Source organism: Henckelia pumila, chromosome 3 (genome assembly GCF_033568475.1).
Source record: "Henckelia pumila isolate YLH828 chromosome 3, ASM3356847v2, whole genome shotgun sequence".
NCBI classification, from domain to species: Eukaryota; Viridiplantae; Streptophyta; class Magnoliopsida; order Lamiales; family Gesneriaceae; genus Henckelia; species Henckelia pumila.
Genome location: NC_133122.1, coordinates 82175594 through 82197092, shown reverse-complemented (window position 1 = coordinate 82197092; position 21499 = coordinate 82175594). Strand labels below are relative to the sequence as shown.

The 21499-nt window shown below is 33.5% G+C and overlaps 2 long non-coding RNA genes across 2 annotated transcripts; one reads left to right on the top strand and one right to left on the bottom strand.

The window, feature by feature from the left end:
- Positions 1–283: 283 nt before the first annotated feature.
- On the bottom strand, positions 284–8381 carry LOC140886832 (uncharacterized). Its single transcript, XR_012151706.1, has 3 exons — positions 8281–8381; positions 850–927; positions 284–483 (listed from the first exon to the last, which is right to left on the bottom strand). It is a non-coding gene; the product is annotated as an uncharacterized lncRNA (long non-coding RNA).
- A 3868-nt stretch (positions 8382–12249) lies between these two features.
- On the top strand, positions 12250–13422 carry LOC140886261 (uncharacterized). The gene is made up of 3 exons (XR_012151494.1): positions 12250–12364; positions 12529–12572; positions 13211–13422. It is a non-coding gene; the product is annotated as an uncharacterized lncRNA (long non-coding RNA).
- Positions 13423–21499: the final 8077 nt, after the last annotated feature.

The following is a 21499-nucleotide window of genomic DNA, read 5'->3' as shown; positions in this document are numbered from 1 at the left end:
TATATCCTAGATTTTAATACATGATTAGTTACTTACATTAACCAAATCCCATATCAATTATTTAACATCTATTGGAACTTGCTTCCATGTCTTGTAAGAAATCTTGACCTTTTCCCATGCAACCACGTCAATGTAACTCCGCATTCCAATAGCAGCTTCTCCAACTGGTTGTCCAAGTTTATTGAATGCAGCATCCTTTTTAATTCCTTTAGCTCTTTGTATTGCAAGACTATCCATTTTTGTGCGACCTCTAGGAGTTCTAGTGGTGTCGGTGTCAGCAGAATCCAACCCAGTGTTACCACACCAACTCTCTCTAGTGGCAGCATATTCTGCTTTTTCTTTACCCTTGCCCAACTTTGCGTCTTCTATAGTGGCAGCATATTCTACTTTATATTTACCCTTTCCCATTTTAGCTTTTTTCACTAATATTTATTGTTTGCAATTGTAGAGGGCAGAACCAACTTCACTTTGTCATATGAACCCCTGCATGGAAGAGTAAATATAATAACAACATAATTAAAGGTGCAAAATATTTCAAATAATAATAAATCATCAAAAACGCCAAAATTAATCCAATTTCATTTTTTTGGGGTCCAAAATATTATTGGAATGATTCCAAATCCAACCCTTTATGATTGATTTCTGGAAAAAATTTAATCTGATTCTGGAAAAAATTTAATCTGCCATTAGCAAAGTGAGTGATTCTAACAAAAAGTTTTAACAATACTGAAGTTAATAGAATCTATGAGACGAATGACACATAACAGATAGATTTAACATCAATATAAGATGAAAAAGTTCAGCACAGAACAACGAACAAAATGTATTTGTAAGCTTTACAGTTCAAACCAGACGCTAATTAGGAACTGCTTTGCTTCGTTGGGCAGCTTTATATTTGTTCTCCAACTGCTTTTCAGAAGCCAAAACCTACAACAAATACATGAACTGATAAGTATTCGCTAGTTGTCGAACCCTTTCCTGTGAACTTTTAGATTCATTATGTAATCACAAATAAATGCATGGTCTAGAAATAAGAAAGAAATATAGGCAACAACAAAAAACAAGAATAATTCATGTAAGATAAAAGTACTCCAATATCCAAAAACTACTAATTTGCCATTGTTCGATTACTGAATGTCAAAAAATATCTGATCATAAATAACAATGTCAAACAAGCATCTTCAAAGCGTAAATAACATATCAATGTAAATTTTTTACAAACTCATCTCAAATGTGAAACTTAAGTACTTAATTATTTTCAACCCAAATCCCATCACAGTCTTCACGAATGCATGGTTCATTGTCATCTGCAACATCAACATCCATTGGTGCTAACCCTCTGCTAGAAGACTGATAATGCATTGCAGTTTCTTCCAACTCTTCACCCTTTTTGTAACACCCGATATTTTTAATACGTAAATTTGCATGCATAATTAGGAAATTTATTTATTTGAAATTTTAGAGTATCGGTTAAATATTTATGTGAATTATTTGTGTATGATTTAATTGATTTTCAAGCATTTAACCTATAATAAGAGATTTTCATGATTTATGGTAATTGAATTATTTTATCGCGTTGACGGGACCGTGGACGGACGAGATGACAACTTTCTATCCAATTTATTTCATGAGCATTTTTAGAGCCCAAAAATATTATTTTGAGTTTTATTTCCTCAAAATTATTACTATTTAATTTTATATGATTTTAGGAGTCCATTTTTATTCAAAATAAGCCAAAATAATGACTTTTTATTATATTTAAAATTCCCTTAATTATTTATTTCGGGATTTTTAAATTAGTTATCAGATTTTAATTATTAGTTAGAGCTTTTAAGTTATATATTTCATAATTAAAAATCCATATTAATATTTTATTATCCTAAAAACCTATTTTTAATTAAAACCTTACCCTAAACCTACCCAACCCTCACGCCTCCAAGCTCTCAGCCAACACTTCCACCTCTCCTTCATCTTCTTCATCGATCAGCAGGCTCTAGGACTCCATAGCCATTTTTCTTCGAAGATTCAAGGTTGCTCGTCGTCCCGTCGTCCCGGACTCGTCACCTACGCCTTTTCTCTTCAAACTTCGGTGCAAGGCATGATTCTTTCTCTATTTTTCGTGCCATATCAGTTATTATGCGTGTGTGTGTGTAGGAATCAAACTTTTCATTGAAATTTTCAGCAAAACAAATCGGATTTTTGGAGGTATGCACATGGTTATTTGATTTCATTAACATACTCACGTTTTTATGGTTATGGGCGTGCATGGCTGCTGGTCCACGGTTCAGAGGGGTGTCTTAGGGTCCCTAGGCTGGGTTTGGTTGGATGGTTAAGGCTGAAACAGGGCTGGAGTCGAGCTGCATCAGTTCTGGGTCCAAGGGTTCGTAGGTTAGGGTTTGGGAGAAGAGGGGTCGGCTGGGGCATGCAAGGCCGAGAACCAGCCGACCCATGGCCAGGTTAGGACCGGCAGGACCTTGGGAAGGTCCTGCCGGTGGCAGTCCGTCCAGTCGTGGCCGGACTGAAGCGGCAGCAGCCCTTTCAAGGGCTGCTGCACGCAGCCGAGGGCAGCTGCGAGGGGGGGGGGGGCTTCGGGTTATGGGTTTGGGGTGGGTTCTGGGTCGGGTAGGGGTCTGGTCGGTTCTGGGTAGTAGCAGGGTTGGGTCAGGTGGTCCGGGTCTGGGTTAGGTGGGCCGGACTCGGGTATTTTAAAATTTTCAAGTATTTAATGGTTCAAGTGCATTTTGGGCTTTTAAAATTAGTTAGAAAATTATTTGGGCCTCCAAATAATTTTATTTGGGCTTTTTAAATTATTTTTAAGTTAGCCCAATAATTTTTATGGGCTCGTGGGCCCGTAGAAATTATTGGGCCAGTCTTTGGGCTTTTGGATCCATTGGGCCGGAATAGAATGTTATTGGGCCAGGATTGTTCTAATGGGCTTTAAGTAATTATTTGGGCTCAGAATAATTATTGTTGGGCTTAAGAATATTAATGGGTCAGTCTCAGTGTTAATGGGCCAGAATTTTAAGAAAATGGGTTTGAGTGTTAGGGCCAGCAGTTCAGTACAACCCATGAGAAATTGCATGTGTCCTGAATATATATTTAATTATTTTTAAGCATGGAAGTTATTTTTAATATTTATATGTTAGTATGAAATTAAATTAAATATATATGAAGTACACACATTTTATTTAAGTACATGCATTCATGAAATAATTTTTTTTATGCATGATTTAATGTTTAAGGTTGAGCAAAAGAAAATAATTTTTATGTTGGAAGTTGAAGTAGTGTGACAATTTGAGGGGGATTCGTCCCCATATGTGAACTATTGAAGGGAAGTTTACTGCCAATTTAAGAGGTGATTCATCACCGCCACGTACGTTGGTTTATCACGCTGATCAATATTTAATGTATGTATGGTTACACTATGGATACAACCTTTCGATGTTAGAAAATACTTTGTTCTACATTGTTTATGTATTATTATGATATTTAAGTTTAATTTAAGTTATGTTATGTCATGATATTTTTTTAAGCATGCTCATTCATGTATATGTTATGTATTAGTACTAAAGTGATTTAAATTATTTTTTAAACCCTTGTTATGTTAGCATGTTGGGCCTCTAGGCTCACTATACTGGTATGGTGCAGGTGAGTACGTAGAGGAGGATGTGGTACCCACCGGCGGCGAGGACCTATGAGTGGACATGCAGTGACCCCGTGACCGTGACTGTTGTCTGAGTCTATATGCATGTTTCGAATATTTTATCATGTTATACATTTTTATTTATTTCCAGTAATTGACACTATGGGATGTTTTTATTGAAATATTTTCAGTGCATGCAAAACTTTAATTTATTTTGTTTTTGTCAGTATTTTATTAAACGCATGACTCAGATATTTAATTTATGAAATATTAAGTTTTCGAATTGTTGCATTATTTTATTCAAGTTATTTATCTTTAAATCTATTTATTATGTGCATATATGTATGGGCATGTATGCACATATTTTTACTTAGTAAATATTAAAAAAAAAAAATTTCCGCATATTTATTTATTTATATTTAGAGAGTTAGGGTCGTTTCACTTTTTGTATTCAAAGTACTCTCTACTTGGAGTCGCAAGTACAACACTCCATAAAGGATCTTCAGGAGCTTCAATGTAAAAAAACTTGCTTCGCTTGGCTCGCTAAAATAAATGAATCAGATTTGTATCCAATTCTATGGAGGTTGACCAACGTGAATCCAAGATCATCTACCTTGATACCATTACTATTCTCCACCCAATTACATTTAAACATCGGAATTTGAAATTTGTGGTAATCAACCACCCATATTTCTTGTATTACTCCATAAAAAACCATATCTGACACGATAGGATGTTTATTCTTTGCACTAGAAACTTGCATTGTCTTTGCAACTAAGCTGACTCCGGAGTTTGGAACAACTCGCATATCATCACGCTCTCTTGTAGCATAAGCAACCCCATCAATCAAATAACTAGAGTACTTTAAGACTTGCTTGGAAGGTCCACGCGCCATCCACTTTAATCTTTCGGATACTTGATAAGTGGAATAATCATCTACACGTGCAACCTATATTATTTATGTGATAACTTATTATTTATGCACAGTCATGATAATAAATGTACGCCAATTGTGATAATAAATGAACTCACACGATCAAGAAACCAGGTATTAAACGTTCGGTTATGCTTATCCTGTAACCACCTCTTGGACTTAGCCCTTTGTGAAAATCTTGCATTAAAATATGCCATGTGTTCCCTATTCAAATTATTATTAAGAGTAAGCTAACATGTAGATTTAAGAAAACTTAATGAACATATTAGTAAGTGGAAGAAATTACTCGATATAGCGAACAGTGTCAACATCATTTTCCAATACATAACGATGTGCTTGTTGCAACTCATCCTTAGTAATGGATTGCACAACTGCAGCCGAGAAAGGTTTAGTAAGTTCTATTTGTCGATGACTTGTAGGGATACTAATTGTGTGCAAACTACCAAGATAGTCTGAGCAAAATTCAACCGCCTCTTCAGCAATATAACATTCAGCCATGCAACCTTCCGGTCTATTGCGATTTCGCACATAACCTTTCAAAATCTTCATGTATCTTTCAAAGTGATACATGTACCTATACCAAACTGGGCCACATAATTTCACCTCTCGCACAAGATGAACTGTTAAATGAATCATTATGTCAAAAAACGAAGGTGGAAAATACTTTTCAAGTAAACACAATATGATCACAATATCTCTCTGCAGCTCATCCAACTTTGAGGGATCCATCACTTTATTACATAGCTCATTGAAGAAGAAGCACAAACGAGTGATAGAGTCTCTGACATATTTGGGCAAGACACCACGTATGGCCACTGGAAGTAATTGCTGCATTAAAGTGTGGTAGTCGTGTGACTTAAGGCCAACAAGTTTCAAGTCCTTCATCGAAACAAAGTTTTTAACGTTGGATGAGTAACATGTAGGCAATTGCATTCTAGACAAAGAATTCAAAATCTTTATTTTCTCATCTTTTGTAAGTGTATAACATGCTGCTGGCAGAAAAGATTTCTTCTCCCCCATCACTGGAGCCAAATCTGTCCTCAAATTCATTTCAGCAAGGTCTAATCTAGCTGCAATTCCATCCTTTGTTTTTCCCGGAATGTCAAGCAACGTACCGAGAAGACTTTCACAGACGTCTTTTCTATATGCATCACATCAAGAACATGTTTAACATATAGATGTTTCCAATACTCAAGTTCAAAGAAAATTGATTTCTTTTTGAAGGATGATTTTACATCATCCTTCGTGGAGTGAATCTTCTTTCTCATTTTTTCCCAATGACAATGAATTCCATCGACTTTGTTTAACACTTCATCGCCACTCAATGGTTTGGGTGCAGGGTTGAACTCTTGGTCCCCATTAAATGCCTTTCTTTGCCTTCGATAAGGATGATTTGCAGGTAGAAACCTTCTATGGCCTGTGTACGACATTTTCCTGCTATGTTTCAACCTTGTTGAATATGTTTCTTCACCACAAATCGGACATGTGTGATATCCTTTCACAATGCATCCTGACATGTTTCCATATGCAGGAAAGTCATTGATGGTCCATAGCAAGACAGCTCTGAGCGAGAAGGTTTCTTGTCTATATGCATCATATGCTTCAACACCTGTATCCCATAGGAATTTCAATTCATCGATTAGAGGTGCTAAGTAAACATCGATATCATTTCCTGGTTGTTTGGGACCAGAAATCAACATTGTGAGCATCATAAATTTTCTCTTCATACACAACCACGGGGGAATATTGTAAGTGATCATTAAAACTGGCCAACAACTATATGTAGAACTCATCATACCATGGGGATTGATCCCGTCAGCTGAAATGGCCAATCTAAGATTTCTTGAATCAGAAGCAAAATTTGGCCACTTGTGATCTACTAATTTCCAAGAAGGTGCATCAGCTGGATGGCGCAAGTATCCGCCATGAAGTCTTTTATCAGCATGCCAAGTCAGCTCCTTGGAAAACTCCTTATTTCAAAACATTCGTAAAAATCTCGGAATTGGAGGGAAGTACCATAGAAACTTTGTAGGAACTTCTTTCATTTATCGTATCTTTTTGGCCCATCTTCCACCTTGACATCCCACAAGTAGGACAACTGTTAAAATCTTCATACTCCTTTCGGTATAAGATGCAATCATTAGGGCAAGCATGGACTTTCTCATAAGTAATCCCTAATGCACACAAGCTTTTCTTTGCATCGTAGAAAGATAAAGGCAATTCGTTGTCATCTGGAAGCATTTCTCCTAACAAATTGAGTAGGTCGGTGCAACTTTTGTCACTCCAACTATATTTGGCTTTCAAGTTGAATAATTTTACAACTACAGATAACCTTGTAAATTTTTTGCATCCAGGATATAAAGGTTTCTCAGCATCTTCAAGTAGATTTTTGAATGTGGTTGGATTCTCAGCATAACTATCAAATGCAGCATGTACCATATCTATTGGTTCCTCGGCGTCAAACTTTGGTTCATCTTCCCTTTCTTGATCACGATCATTCTTTGAGTTCTTCATCGCAGACCTTTCACCATGCCATATCCAAGTATGATATGTCAAATCTATACCATTAGAATACATGTGTGCCCTTATAGTCTCTACCTTTTTCTTCTTCAGATTACCACATTTTGTACATGGACAAGATATTGCTTCCCGATCCTCGGCATTTTTTATTGCAAATTTCAAGAAAGACTCTACTCCATGCTCATATTCACTTGATAACCGAGACTTTGACATCCATTCTTTGTCCATTCTTGTTACTTGTTCGATCAGCTTCTTTGAGAATCATTTGCAATAAAACCAATATAATACACAAGTAACGTAAAATAATAATACAAAAAAAAAATTTAATTTTTCAGAAGTTGTTTTCAAACTTAAAGAAAGCAGACAATGAAATTGGAATCGAAAATCTGGTCTCATTTTTTAGAAGTTGTTGTTTTAAAACTGACGGTGATTTCCCTTTATTTGTAAGGTTACTCTCTCACTTGTCCTATTTTCCTTATATTTATTCATTTTTAATTTTTTATAAATAAACATAAATAAATCATTTATACAATCAGAAGAACAATTTACATACTGGAAATCATTAAATCCCTCTTAACCTCGAAACCTACTGAAAAAATTAATTAAAACCCAGCAAGAATTAGCATGGGAAATGGGTTAAACTTAAACACAATCAAACCAAAGCGGCTGTACAAATCCAACTTCAGAACTGAACCGACAACAGTCAAGAAAGCAAAGTTAAACAAATAAAAACACTGGATTCACATAACAATATAGCTCAATGCTTTAAATTGTTGAACAGGACTAAGAACAACCAATCAAATAACAAAAAACCCAAAAACACTATCAAACATAAATCAATAAAGCTTAATTCTTTCACCGTAGGAGGAATAAAAACAAACCAAGCAGGAGGAGATAGTTTGGGGAAAGAGCGATAGAACTTGAAAGGTGGAACAGCGGAATTTAGAGGGAATGGATGTGGTTTGGAATTGGATGTGTGGCATCTTCTAAGTGGTTCAAGCAGTAACAATACTCATAATGGCAGCAAGAACAACTCAATCAAACACCAACAAAAACCACTCCACTTCAAACCAACACAGTTCCAACACACAAAAGGAAAAGATATGAACACAATCACCAAAACAAAGTTTCCCATCTTTGATAAGGTACTTCTTAGCATTAAGTTTTTGGGTCTCGCTCGTACCTTTTGAATTCGAAACAATTGGCCAGTAGCTTATTTTCAAACGATACGCATCAACAATTTCTCCTTTTCAAATAGAGCTAAAAGAATTCTTGCTTCGACTCTGCAATACAACAAGTGACAGATCATTGTTGATGGGGAATTATGCCTCAATTGCTTAGTTATGTAGTTGCAATCTAAATTTTGTTCATATTTACCATTTGTTACAGAAGGATATACAAAAGGCACTGGCAGCGGCATGAGTAACCCCAGATGTATATTATCCAGTCCTAATAAAGAAGAAGAAATCGAGAAGACGAAGATTATGTAAGAACTTATAAATAACATGTAAGCATAAAACAATACTAGTTAATTACCTGTGCATCAAACATGTTCATGTACTTGATGTCGGTTCCTCCATCCACACGTCCCGAATTTGGCTGGAACAAACAGAAGCTACAGTTAACTAAGATCCACGAACCGATTGAACCCAATATAAAAACAGTTGAGCTCACAGGAGTTATAACTTATAAACCTTCTCTTCTGATCATATTAATTAGAATAACACCAACTCCCAAACTCAAGCTTGTAAAAATTGGGACATCTATATATAGTTTTATGTTGAAAAAAAAGGTCAAGTGGTTCGTCCCATATGCTTGGCCAAAGGCCAAAAAAGAGGAGACATTCAATGACCAAAGTTTTGACAGACCAATCAATATTAAAATATCGATCTCGTGAACAATCAACCAAATTAAAAATCTTTCTGTAAAAGAATCTTTTTCCACATTAAAAAATATTGTCAAATATATTTCCAAATCGGTAGCATTAAAAAACATATAAAAAGTTATGCTTCGACGGCCAAATCACATAGACAAAGCATGAAACAGAGTAGGCAATCCAGATGCACATAGATGCAAAACGACACAAATAACACGTAGCTCCCATTGATCAGAATTAACATAGCCAGCCATATGGTTTGCTTAATATACATATAATTGATAAAATAAAAGTAGAAATTCATGTACGAAATACCAAAACTCAGGTTTGATTTTGTGTACTGGGACAAAAATAGTATAAATATGTCTAATACTCTAATTGTCTATAAAGAGAAAACAGAGATAAGGTAATATTACAAAAATGAAACCTGAATGATAATAAGACACGAGAAAATTGTTACCAAAAAATATGCTTATATTAACTAAATAGTGTTCTTCTTCACGATTTATCAAGCAAGTTGTAAGCTTTTCTCTAAATAATAGTAGTCCTATCCAAATCAACCACAAATTGTAGATCAACTGGATGAAGATAAAGATTAACAAAATAAATTATTCGCATGTGAAAAAAAAACCCTTGATTTCCACTGAAATATTCGATTTCTCAAAGTTTCGAGGGAATCTAGCTAGAAAGAGAAAATGTGCTTTGCAATAGAGTTTAAAATATCAAACCAGATTTTACAAAGCCATAATCTAAACTACCAAACCTATCGTAATAACCCAAAAATAAACAGAAGGAAGTTAAATACGGATCAAAATCATCCTCATAACAGAAAAACCAGATATTGGAATAGAAGATTGAATCAAGCAACCGATGAAGCATTTTGCAAATAATAAATAATAAAAAGAACAAAATCCAGATAACAGGGCAAACCCACATGAAAGCAACACTGAGGAATGAAATTTTGAGCAGCCCAAAAAACAGAGCAAGTTGTATATGAGATTTTGAGCAGCCCAAAAAACACGCAACACCTCTAGATATCTCAGTTTCTTACAAACATTTGCACGCATCTAGCATTATAAGGTTATAGAGAAATATAACGAGAATTGAATCAATTGAAGACTATGAGAGCAATGACACTTCCGACAATGTGGACTGTAAACACCCACTGAAAACCCTAAAGAACTTGTCGCAAATCCTTTTGGGTTTATTTTTTCAATCGTGACAGGCAACTACAAGAGCTACAAGAAGTTAATATTTTCCCGGTATTCACCTGTAGTGTCGTTCGATGAGAGCGTAGGCTTTCCGACGGCTCGAGTGAGAATAACAGTTGCGAGGTGGGTTTGTCTTTGATCTTGTCTTAATAAGTCCTGTCATTGTCAAATTGGCTTTAGTAGTTGGTGTCACTATTTTCATATTAAGGGGACTTGGGCCATTTGTGCGTCTGAGCAAGAGCATATGCCAGAATGTATGCATCTTTGTGTAATTAGTTTTCCGCACACTTCTGTTCCTATTTTTTGAGCGCCCTTGTTTATTGAGTGTACAGAGTTGTCGAACTTGAGATTTTAATTTCAATTTAATTTTAATGTGAATATTCACATTGATCTTGCTATGCAGAAACACGACAATAGTTGGAAAGAAGGTAGCACATACCATGTTGCGATCTCATACATTCAGTGTTTTTTTGTATGGTTTGGAGCAATGCTCATATTCGGGTTAGCTATTCTCCAAAGACATTTTGAAATTTGGTACCATTAACATACAGAAACTTGAAAGAAAGTAAATATTCTACAGAGCATTGGATTTAGTGGTTCCTCCCACAGAAGATGGTAAAATTGTGAAGCATTTCCTACATTTTGCCAGCTCATTGTCCACGGCGCTGACATTTCACGGCTCCGCGTCATGGTGAATTTCCACTTGTTGGTATTTAACTTTTTTAGTAGTCGACTAATTAGCTTAAAATGGTGCCAGTTGTTTCACCATTACCGATATATATGTTTTATATTTGAGTTGCGGAAGACTGAATTTTTTTGTTTTCATCCAGTTTATATTCGCGAACACAAAAATACATTGAGATAGATGGTGCCCGTGATATAATTAGAAGAGTAAGTTCACCTGTTAGCTATACAAAAAAGGATTTTTGGTTTCCATTTTTTTTACGTATGATATCTTGTTATCTCATTGCATTTTGACTATTGGCACCAAGATTTAATGTTGCATTTGGATTGAGTGATTTGAGTTAGAATAAAGGTTTTGATTTGAGGAAGTTGAAGAATAGATTTGAGACAACTATTTTTGGGTGTATTTCAAATCTATACAAATACCTGTATGGTTAATTAAATTAAATAAATTATGGATTTGAAATCAGTCATGATAATTTCATCAAAACAATAAAAAATGTATTTGTTATCGTGGATATGATTTGAACTAGGTCAATGTAAATGCACCCTAAATTTATTCATGCCTTTGAATTTTCTACGTATAATCACATACTTTGTTTTTGGTGTTTAAATAGAACATAGGGAGTTCAATACAATAGCACGGCGTGTCATGAATTATACCAAGTTGTTTCTCTTTCTTGACTTTTGAGCAGTGAATTATTTCTGATCCTCGAAGTTGAAATAGCTGAAGGTTTTTTATTTTATTTTTTGTAGCATGCTTTTGCATTAATGATTGACTCGTGGTATCGAGATCTTAGTATATCATCAGCCGAGAAATGGTTTCTAGGGTGTCGGAACTATCTAATGCTAACGATATATTATAATCGAGAAAACATGGTAGAACTTGTTAGAATGCATGCAGATCACTAAAGAATACAGCCACGAAGGAAGATCAATTCTTGATGAAACTAGTAGTTCTATAGATCATACAACAAGTGTTCAGATCACCTTTTTTTTCTTCTGCGACTTTACAGATGCTGAAACTAGTAGTTCTAGCTTGTACTTGGGTGATGGAGATAGGAACAGTAGGATCTTTGGAGAAATGGGATATGAAAGCATTGGCTAATTTTTGGGGGTGGTTAGGCATGGATATTAAAGGAAAATCCTTTTAGTTCATTATTATTAATTTTTTGCTTTGTCTCGTAAAGCCTAAGGTACTGTGTTATGTTTTCAGGTTCTAGTTTCATCTCTAACTTGCGCAATTTTTTATCGTGCAAGAATTCTTCCTTTTTTATCGCATTTCCTTTTCATTATCATGAATTTAATTATAACAATAAATATCTTCAAATGAATCTTTTACTCCTTGGCAGATGTTCGGCTAGTGGGTGGTTAAAGTTGTGTACTACTGCATGCGTGCTGTGGGTACGAGGGCGTTCATGGAGTTATCTGGTTGTCGACCGTCTTTCATGAACGACCTGTCTAACCTTGCCTTTCATACTTCTGTTTTGGATGGGGTGTGTGTTCGTTTTGATTTTTTGATTGATGTTTGTGGTTGATTAGACTTTGGGGATTGAGATCTTGTCATTTCTTTTTAGCAGAAATGTCCATATATATTCTTGTCTTGATGCAGTGTAGATTTGTTCATGAATTGATTAATCATCTGTATCTGAATGAACAGATTTGGAGACTATGTAAACTTATGACACATCGAAGCGACCCAAGGTTCGTCGTCTTTCCGTGTTATATATTTGTCTTTGTTTATTATCATTTTTTTACCCCTAATTTGTGCTAACAGAACATTGTAAACCAGTAAAGAATATATTGACACGTTATTTTCACTTTGATAATCCACGTGGTCAGAGTCATATTATTGAAGCGCTCAATGTGCTGCATCGGCATGCTAGCTGTTAATATCATGCGACATGGAATTGGTTTTCTAAATTTTTAGGGGAAAATCATTTCCAGCTGACTAATATTTTCAACATTTTCTGTTGGTGGTGCACGCCATAACTTTTAGTTTGCTGGCTAACCCTATTGGTAAGGAGATAAATGCAATCGTCTCCCTTTGTTTTAATTACTGAAGCTGAAATATTCTCGAGACATTACATTATTTCAGTGTCCCACTGCGAAGCAGTCATTTACATTTAAGAACTAATAATTGTATGATGTAGGAAGCTAAGAACATCAATGAAGTATTGCAAATTTGGGGGGATAAGAACAGATGTATTATGTGATCCCATGTCGTCTTAACTTGGTGCCCCTTTATTTCACTAATTTTTCTTCTTTGCGGAATATATATTTGTTGATGTTCTGTTTTGACTGTCCTAAATTGACATATGGTACCCACTTGTTTTATGCAGTCTATTTCTGAAGAGGTAGACGAAGCTTACGCTAGACTCAAGTTGCGATAAATAATATCATCCGGTCCCTGCATCAGGGATTTGGTTGGTTAACTTGAGAAAGGGGCCGGGAGTGCCTAAGGATGTTAAGTAAGAGATATATTAATTTTGTATTTTATTAAGTCCTTTGAGATCTTATTATGAAATGATATCGATGTTTATTAATTAATGGAAGTTGGATGTTTATTTATTTTGTATTTTATTTATTAAATCCTTTGGGATCATATTATCAAATGATGTTAAAGTTAAATCGATGTTTATTAATTAATGGAAGTTGGATGTTTATTTATTTTGTATTTTATTTATTAAATTCCTTGGGATCTTATTATCTAAATCGTGACTTGTAGACAAGGTAAAATTTTGTGAAAAAAAACTTACAAATATTTTTTAGAAGTTCACTCAGACATTTTACTTAAATTTTTTATTTTATTTAAAAAAATTGAAATGTAAATCTTTAAAATTTGAAAGAGAGATTATAGAACGTATATAACCACTTTAATTTCGAGATTATTTACAATTATCATGTTCGTCTCTTATTCTCTATTCATTTGATTGAAACAATATTAGAGATAATCATACCTATGCCAACAAAATTATCTAAGAGCAGCTTTGCAAAACAAAACATTTTACGTTGTCATCAATAATAAAAAAAGAAGGTAAAAATGACAATGCAATAAAATAAATAAGAAGACACAATTCATATCTCCATGTGAATGATTGTACGTTGCATGCATTGTGCAGCAAATGAAGGGAATGCTATCTTCCGGTTCATCTGCACACATTTGAGGGTTTAACGCATACATACATATATATATATATAATGAATTATTTCATTGATAATTGCGTACATTTTCCATGTGAATTCATAAGAATATTGCTGAAAACCCCCTATTGCTAATAACCCCTTGTCTTTCGAAATTTGAGCACAAATACCCCTGAAAACTCGTACGAACAAGAGGTTGTGTGCTCAAAATTTGAAAACACTGGGATGTATGTGCTCAAGATTAAAAAACACAGGGACATAATAGATCATTATTTTTTTAAATTTTTGTTTTAACAATCTCGATATTTCATAAGAGTAGTATATACAATTACCCCTTATTTCATTTCAGTTCGTTATGTTCTTGTTTTTCTTACGTCATACGGGTTTGTTGTATGATGATATATCTATACTGCATAATTCTTTAGATTATAATGATCATGGCATAATCTTCATCGTGAATTGTTGCCTTAATTATTATATTTTTGAAAATAATAGCAACTACTTAAAGTACAGTTTAATGTTTAAAATTGAACGAGGCATGAACAAGTATATGCTTTCATATTCGGATTGTTTTTGTTGTTAAAAAAATAAAAATTTATGATAAAAAGTAAAAAATTCAAAACTCAAAATATATCAAACTCTATAATTTATAAAAACAATTTCTCTTAAATTGTGATTTTCTACACAAATGGAGAGACCTATTTATATATATCAATATCATTTGAAAATAATTCCAAAAATTAAATACATCATTACTTACATCATCACACACTTAATATTCAACATTCAACTCTAATTTTCAACATTCAACTATAATAATATATTTTCAACACTCTCCTTGTGATGATGATCGAGATATAATGACTGTCTTCATTTCGTGTTTTTATATTGTCTCGCTAAAAACCTTACGAGAAAAAACTCATTGGGATAAAAACCATAGTAAGGAAAAAAGAGTGCAGCCACATAAACTACCCCTTATGTTAACACGAACGATTCTTCACATATTTCGTAGATTGTGCATCCCAATGTTATATATATGATTTCTGAATATCGTCGTAGGAAGTGCCTTTGTGAAGAGATCTGATGAGTTTTCACTTGATCGAATGTAACAGATATCAATATCTTTATTCTTCTCAAGCTCTTGGTGAAGGCAAAAACCTTTGGGAGATATGTTTGGTTCTGTCACTTTTGATATATCCTTCTTTCATTTGAGCAATACATGCAACATTATCTTCATATAGTGTCACTAGATTTTTGTCTACTGATAATCCACAAAAAGTTTGGATATGTTGGGTAATTGATTTAGCCACACACATTCACGGCTTGCTACATGTAGTGCAATAATCTCGGCGTGATTTGATGAAGTTGTTACGAGTGTTTGTTTCTGTGAACGCCAAGAAATTGCAGTGTCTCCACGAGTAAATACATATCCGATTTGGGAACGTGCCTTACGTGGATCAGATAAGTATCCAGCATCAGCATAACCAATTATACTTTGATTTGTATCTTTTGAATATAAAAGTCCCAAATATGTTGTTTCTCGTGAATAACAGAATATATGTTTAATTCCTTTCCAACGTCTCTTTGTTGGATATGAGCTTGAATCTTGCCAATAAATTTACAGCAAAAGATATATCAGGTCTAGTACAATTTTCAAGTTACTTAAGGGCACCAATGACACTTAGATATGGTATTTTTTGACCAAGAATAACTTCACCATCTTCACATGGACGAAATCGATCATTTTCTATGTTTAATGATCTAACAACCATTAGAGTACTTAAAGGATTTGATTTATCCATATTAAAATGTTTAAGGACCTTTTTTTTTGTATAATTTGACTGGTGAACAAAAATTCCACATTCTTTTTGTTTAATTTGCAAACCCAGACAATACTTGGTTTTTTCAAGGTCCTTTATTTCAAATTCTTCCTTCAAGTACAACATAACTTCTTGAATTTTCTTATTCGTTACAATGATGTTTAAATCATCAACCTATACAACAATAATTACACATCCGGATGTTGATTTATTGATGAAAACACAAGGGCATATTGGATATATCATTTATATATCCCTTTTTCATCAAGTGTTCACTTAGCCGATTATAGCACATTCAACTGGATTGCTTTAACCCATATAATGATCTTTGAAATTTCACAGAATAAAATTCTTTGGGTTTTGAACTTTGTGCTTCAGGCATCTTAAATCCTTTAGGGATTTTCATGTATATATCACTATCAAGTGATCCTTATAAGTAAGCTGTAACAACATCCATAAGACACGTTTTCAAATTTTCAGACAATGCCAAACTAATCAAATACCGAAATGTAATTACATCCATAACGGGAGAATATATTTCTTCATAATTAATTTCAAGCCTTTGAGAAACTTGTGCAACAAGTCTAGCTTTATATCTTATTATTTTATTTTTCTCATTTTGTTTTCGAACAAAAACCCATTTGTATCCAACAGGTTTTACACCTTCAGGTGTGAGGATTATAGGTCCAAAAACATTACGTTTATTTAGTGAATCCAATTCAACCTATATAGCATCTTTCCATTTTACCCAATCCTGTAAAGTTTTAGATTCACCAAAAGACTGCGGTTCACGATCTTCATTTTCATTTATGATGTCACATGCCACATTATAAAAAAATATCTCATCAATTTGTTCTACATCTTTTCGGTTCCATATTTTTCTAGTATTTATATAATTGATAGAGATTTCACGATTCTTGTCAGTTTGTGGTTCTGATTGAACATTTTTATCATTATGTATTTCTTCTGGAACACCATTTTCGATTTTGTGATCATCGTGTTTTTTTATGCATTTTTTTTTTGAGAATTTTTTTCCTTGGAACCGACTGGATTTCTACGCTTCAAGCGTTTTATGACATCATGAGTGTCTTCAATTTGTTTCTTTGGAATTTCAATTCGAGCATGGGAATTTACAGAAGGTATATATGATTTTGTTACCTCTTTTGTGTCTGCAAATGCATCTGACATTTGATTTGCTATTCTTGCAAGTGCACAATTTGTTGTACATCTTTCTCACATTGTTTAGTTTTGGATCCAAATATAACAATGATGGTACATACCATGTAATTTCTTTTTTGATGTGTTTCTTTTCTCTCCCAAACATTGGGAAGATTTCTTCGTTGAAGTGACAATCAGCAAAATGTGCTGTTAACACATCGTCTGTCTGAGGCTCAAGATATCGAATGATTGATGGACTATCATAACAAATATAAATACCAATCTTTTTTCGAGGACCCATTTTTTATCGTTGAGGTGGTGCAATAAGCACATATACCATACATCCAAAAATTCTCAGATGAAAAATGTCTGGTTCTTTACCAAATGCAAGCTGCAATGGGGAGTATTTATGATATGCACTTGGTCTGATGCGAATCAATGCAGCATCATGTAAAATTGCATGTTCCCATATAGAAATAGAGAGTTTTGTTTTCATAACCATTGGTCTAGCAATCAATTGTAGACGTTTAATCAATGATTCAGCTAATCCATTTTGTGTATGTACATGAGCAACAAGATGTTCAACAGTGATTCCCATTGACATACAATAGTTATTGAAAGTCTGGGAAGTAAATTCTCCAGCATTATCAAGTCTTATTTTCTTTATTGTATAATCGGGAAATTGATTCCGCGATTTTATTATTTGAGTCATTAATCTTGCAAATGCCACATTCCGAGTTGACAACAAGCATACATGTGACCATCTGCTAGAGGCATTGATCAATACCATAAAATATCGAAATGGTCCACATAGTGGATGAATTGGCCCAAAAATATCACCCTGAATACGTTCAAGAAACATGGGTGATTCAGTTTGGATTTTAGCTGGTGATGGTCTTATAATAAGTTTTCCAAGAGAACATGTTTTACATTAAAACTTATTATTTTGAAAGATCCTCGGATCTTTCAGCGGATAACCATGTGTATTTTCTATAATTCTTTGCATCATTATTGAACTAGTATGTCCTAATCGATCATATCAATTGGTTAATATTAAAGAATTATTAACCACCATGTTTGATTCGATTGGACTTATATGTGTATAATGCAATCTAATAGGGAGCATTAGTAGTTTTGCTACTACATATTTCTTTCCCGATTGATATATGGTAATACACATATATTCCTGATTTCCGTCAGTTATTGTCTCAGTATCATACCCATGAAAATATATGTCATTAAAACTCAACAAATTTTTTTTCGATTGTGGTGAATATAAAACATCATTTATCAGAAATTTTGTACCATTAGGTAACAAAAAATGTGCTTTACCACAACCTTCAATCAAGTATACAGGACTTGATATTGTATTCACCATTATTTTTGTTGATTTTAGTTCCAAGAAATATCTTTTATCTCGCAGAATAGTGTGTATTGTACCACTATTAGGTATGCAAACTTTCATTGGATTATTTCCTTGTTTATCTTTGCTTATAGCATTTTCCATATCTAACTTCAAAAAATATGCAATAAAGAAAAATTGAGGACAATACATTTGAAAAATATAACATGTTTCATAATAACACAAGAATACATGAAAAATACAATATGTTACATTTTTTCATGCTGCCTTTTTGGTGGGTGGTTCGTGTCGCCTTTTTAGATGAGTTATTCTTATAACTATCTCGATTGTTTTCATATGCATGACCGATATCATTTCTACGTCCACGCCCATGCCCACGTCCTCGTCCTCGACCTCGACCTCGTTCATCACCAAAATCTTGTCTATGACTTTGATTTTTGGTTTTCATTTTTACTTACGACATTTGCTTCTGGAAATGTCATTGATCCAGTGAGTCGGGATTGATGATTTCTCTTTAATAATTTGTTGTTTTTTTCCGCCTCAAAAAGACATGCGATGAGTTCAGAATATCTCGAAAATCCACGCACTCTATACTGTTGTTGTAGAGTTATATTTGATACGTGAAAAGTGAAAAGTGTTTTTTCAAGCATTTCTATTTCAGTAACCACATGTTCACAAAATTTCAATTGTGAGACTGTTCGATACATCGCAAAGTTATAATCACTCACTTTTTTAAAGTCTTGGAATCTTAACGTATTCCATTCATCACGGGCGGTTAGGGATGTAAATGAGGCGAACAGTTCGCGAACTGTTCGGGTCTCGGCTCATTAAAAGCTCGTTCGAACTCATTTAATGAGGATCGTTAAGGCAAACGAACCAAGCTCGAGCTTTACAATATTTGGCTCGTTAGCTCGTGAACATGCTCGTTAACAGGCTCGTTAACAAGTTCGTAAGTCATCTCTTAGACGAAAAAATAATAGTATTGATATTTAATTTATAAATTTACACTTTACTTATGAAAAATATTGAAAAATCTATAAAAATTAATTTATTAGAATAAAATTACAAATTTTAATAATAATATTATTTTTTTTCAAATATATAATTTAATTTTTAATTAATTTAATGAATATTTAAATTTATAGTTTAAATATATTAAGCTCGTTTAGGCTCGTTAAAAGCTCGAATAAGCTCTTGAGCCATGAATATATTCGTTAAATAAGCTCGGGATCGGCTCGTTTATAAATGAACCAAGCTTGAACATTCAAAAGCTCGGCTCGGCTCGTTTACATCCCTAAGGGTGGTCGGAAGTATAACTTCTCTTATATGCTCAAATATTTCTTTCAATCCTTTCCATAAAACATTGGATCTTTTTCTGTGAGATACTCACATTTCAATCCTTCATCAAGATTTCTACGTAAGAAAATCACAGCCTTTTCTTTTTCTTGTGCGGATGATATATTATTTTCTTTGATAGTATCATTTAGACCCAATGACTCAAGATGCATTTCTACATCGAGAGTCCATGACATATAATTTTTTTTCCGTGATATCGAGCGCTACGAATTCAAGTTTTGCCAAATTTGACATGGTGGTACTAGAAAAATAACAATGCATTTTATTAGTTAATTTCCATTAATATGACAATACAAAATAATTGAAGAACGATGAGTACAAGCATGTTTAAACATAGAGAAAAAATTCGTGATGGATAATCATCGATAAATACAAGACTCGTGAGTATGATGATCATAATTGTTATAAAAAATAGCCTAAAAAATGTCATATTTTTATTCTTCGAAAAAGTAGAGGAGAAATAATTTTGAGAGAAAGAGTAATTTTGGTGTGATTGATATGTGTTTGAGTGATCATATTTATATGGCAAAAACTAGTCATTTTATGATCGTTTATGACCGTTACTATATATACACAATAAAAATGTATAAGAAAAAATATACAATATAATCATATCACATTATTATAATGTGGTGTCATAGACATCTTTTTATATAATAACATAAAATAATACAAATATAGTTAGTATATATACAATAACAATATAGTTAGTATATATACAATAACAATATATAAGCAGTAATATATAGTATAATCATATCACGTTATTATAATGTGGTGTCATAGTCATCCTTTTATATAATAACATGAAATTATACAAATATAGTTAGTATATATACAATAACAATATATAAGCAGTAATATATAGTATAATCATATCACGTTATTATAATGTGGTGTCATTGACATCATTTTATATAATAACATAAAATTATACAAATATAGTTAATATAAAGTTAGATATTATATATCACATCACAATATTATAATGAGGTGTCATAGACTCATTTTATATAATAGTGTGACATTATACATATATAATTAATATATATATTACACAATAAAAATATATAAACAGTAAAATAAATATTCTTACTTGTTGAATATTTTTGCATTTTCATTGTGTTTGGGAGTTTTGGAAATTATACAGAACCTTGGAGCGATCGTGCTTGCTGTGAAAAAGTAAAAATTTATGGTAAAAAATAAAAATTTCAAAACTCAAAATATATCTGTGGGGACCCGGGTTGCTAATCTCATCTTAGGGAACTAAATGATTAATTAACAATTAATCAAACAATACATGAATAATAGACCAAGAGCTAAAACAAAATTTTTTTTTTTTAAAGAAGGCCCCTCGCTCGATCGGGCAAACTTTACCGATCGAGCGAGCTAAATATTCAAACTCTCGGCCTACACTCATTTTGGCCTCGCTCGATCGGTGGAAATCACCCGATCGAGCGAGCCCAAAAGCTCATTTCTCTGCTTTGGAAATCACAGCCCGCGCTCGATCCGTGGAGTTTACCCGATCGAGCGGGCACTATGTCCAGGAAATAAAAAAATGCAACTTTGCTGTACAAAGTGATTCCAAATCTCATACAAACATCATATATATATCTAAACATGCTTCTAAATAATTTACATGTATTCATACTAATATCAAGTGATCTAGAATATATGGAATCTCAAGTATAAATCAATACTTGAAAAAAACAACATATACAACTGTTCTTGCTTTCTAACATGTTTACCAAGGCATAAATACATGTCATCTGCTTAAAACCCGAATCACC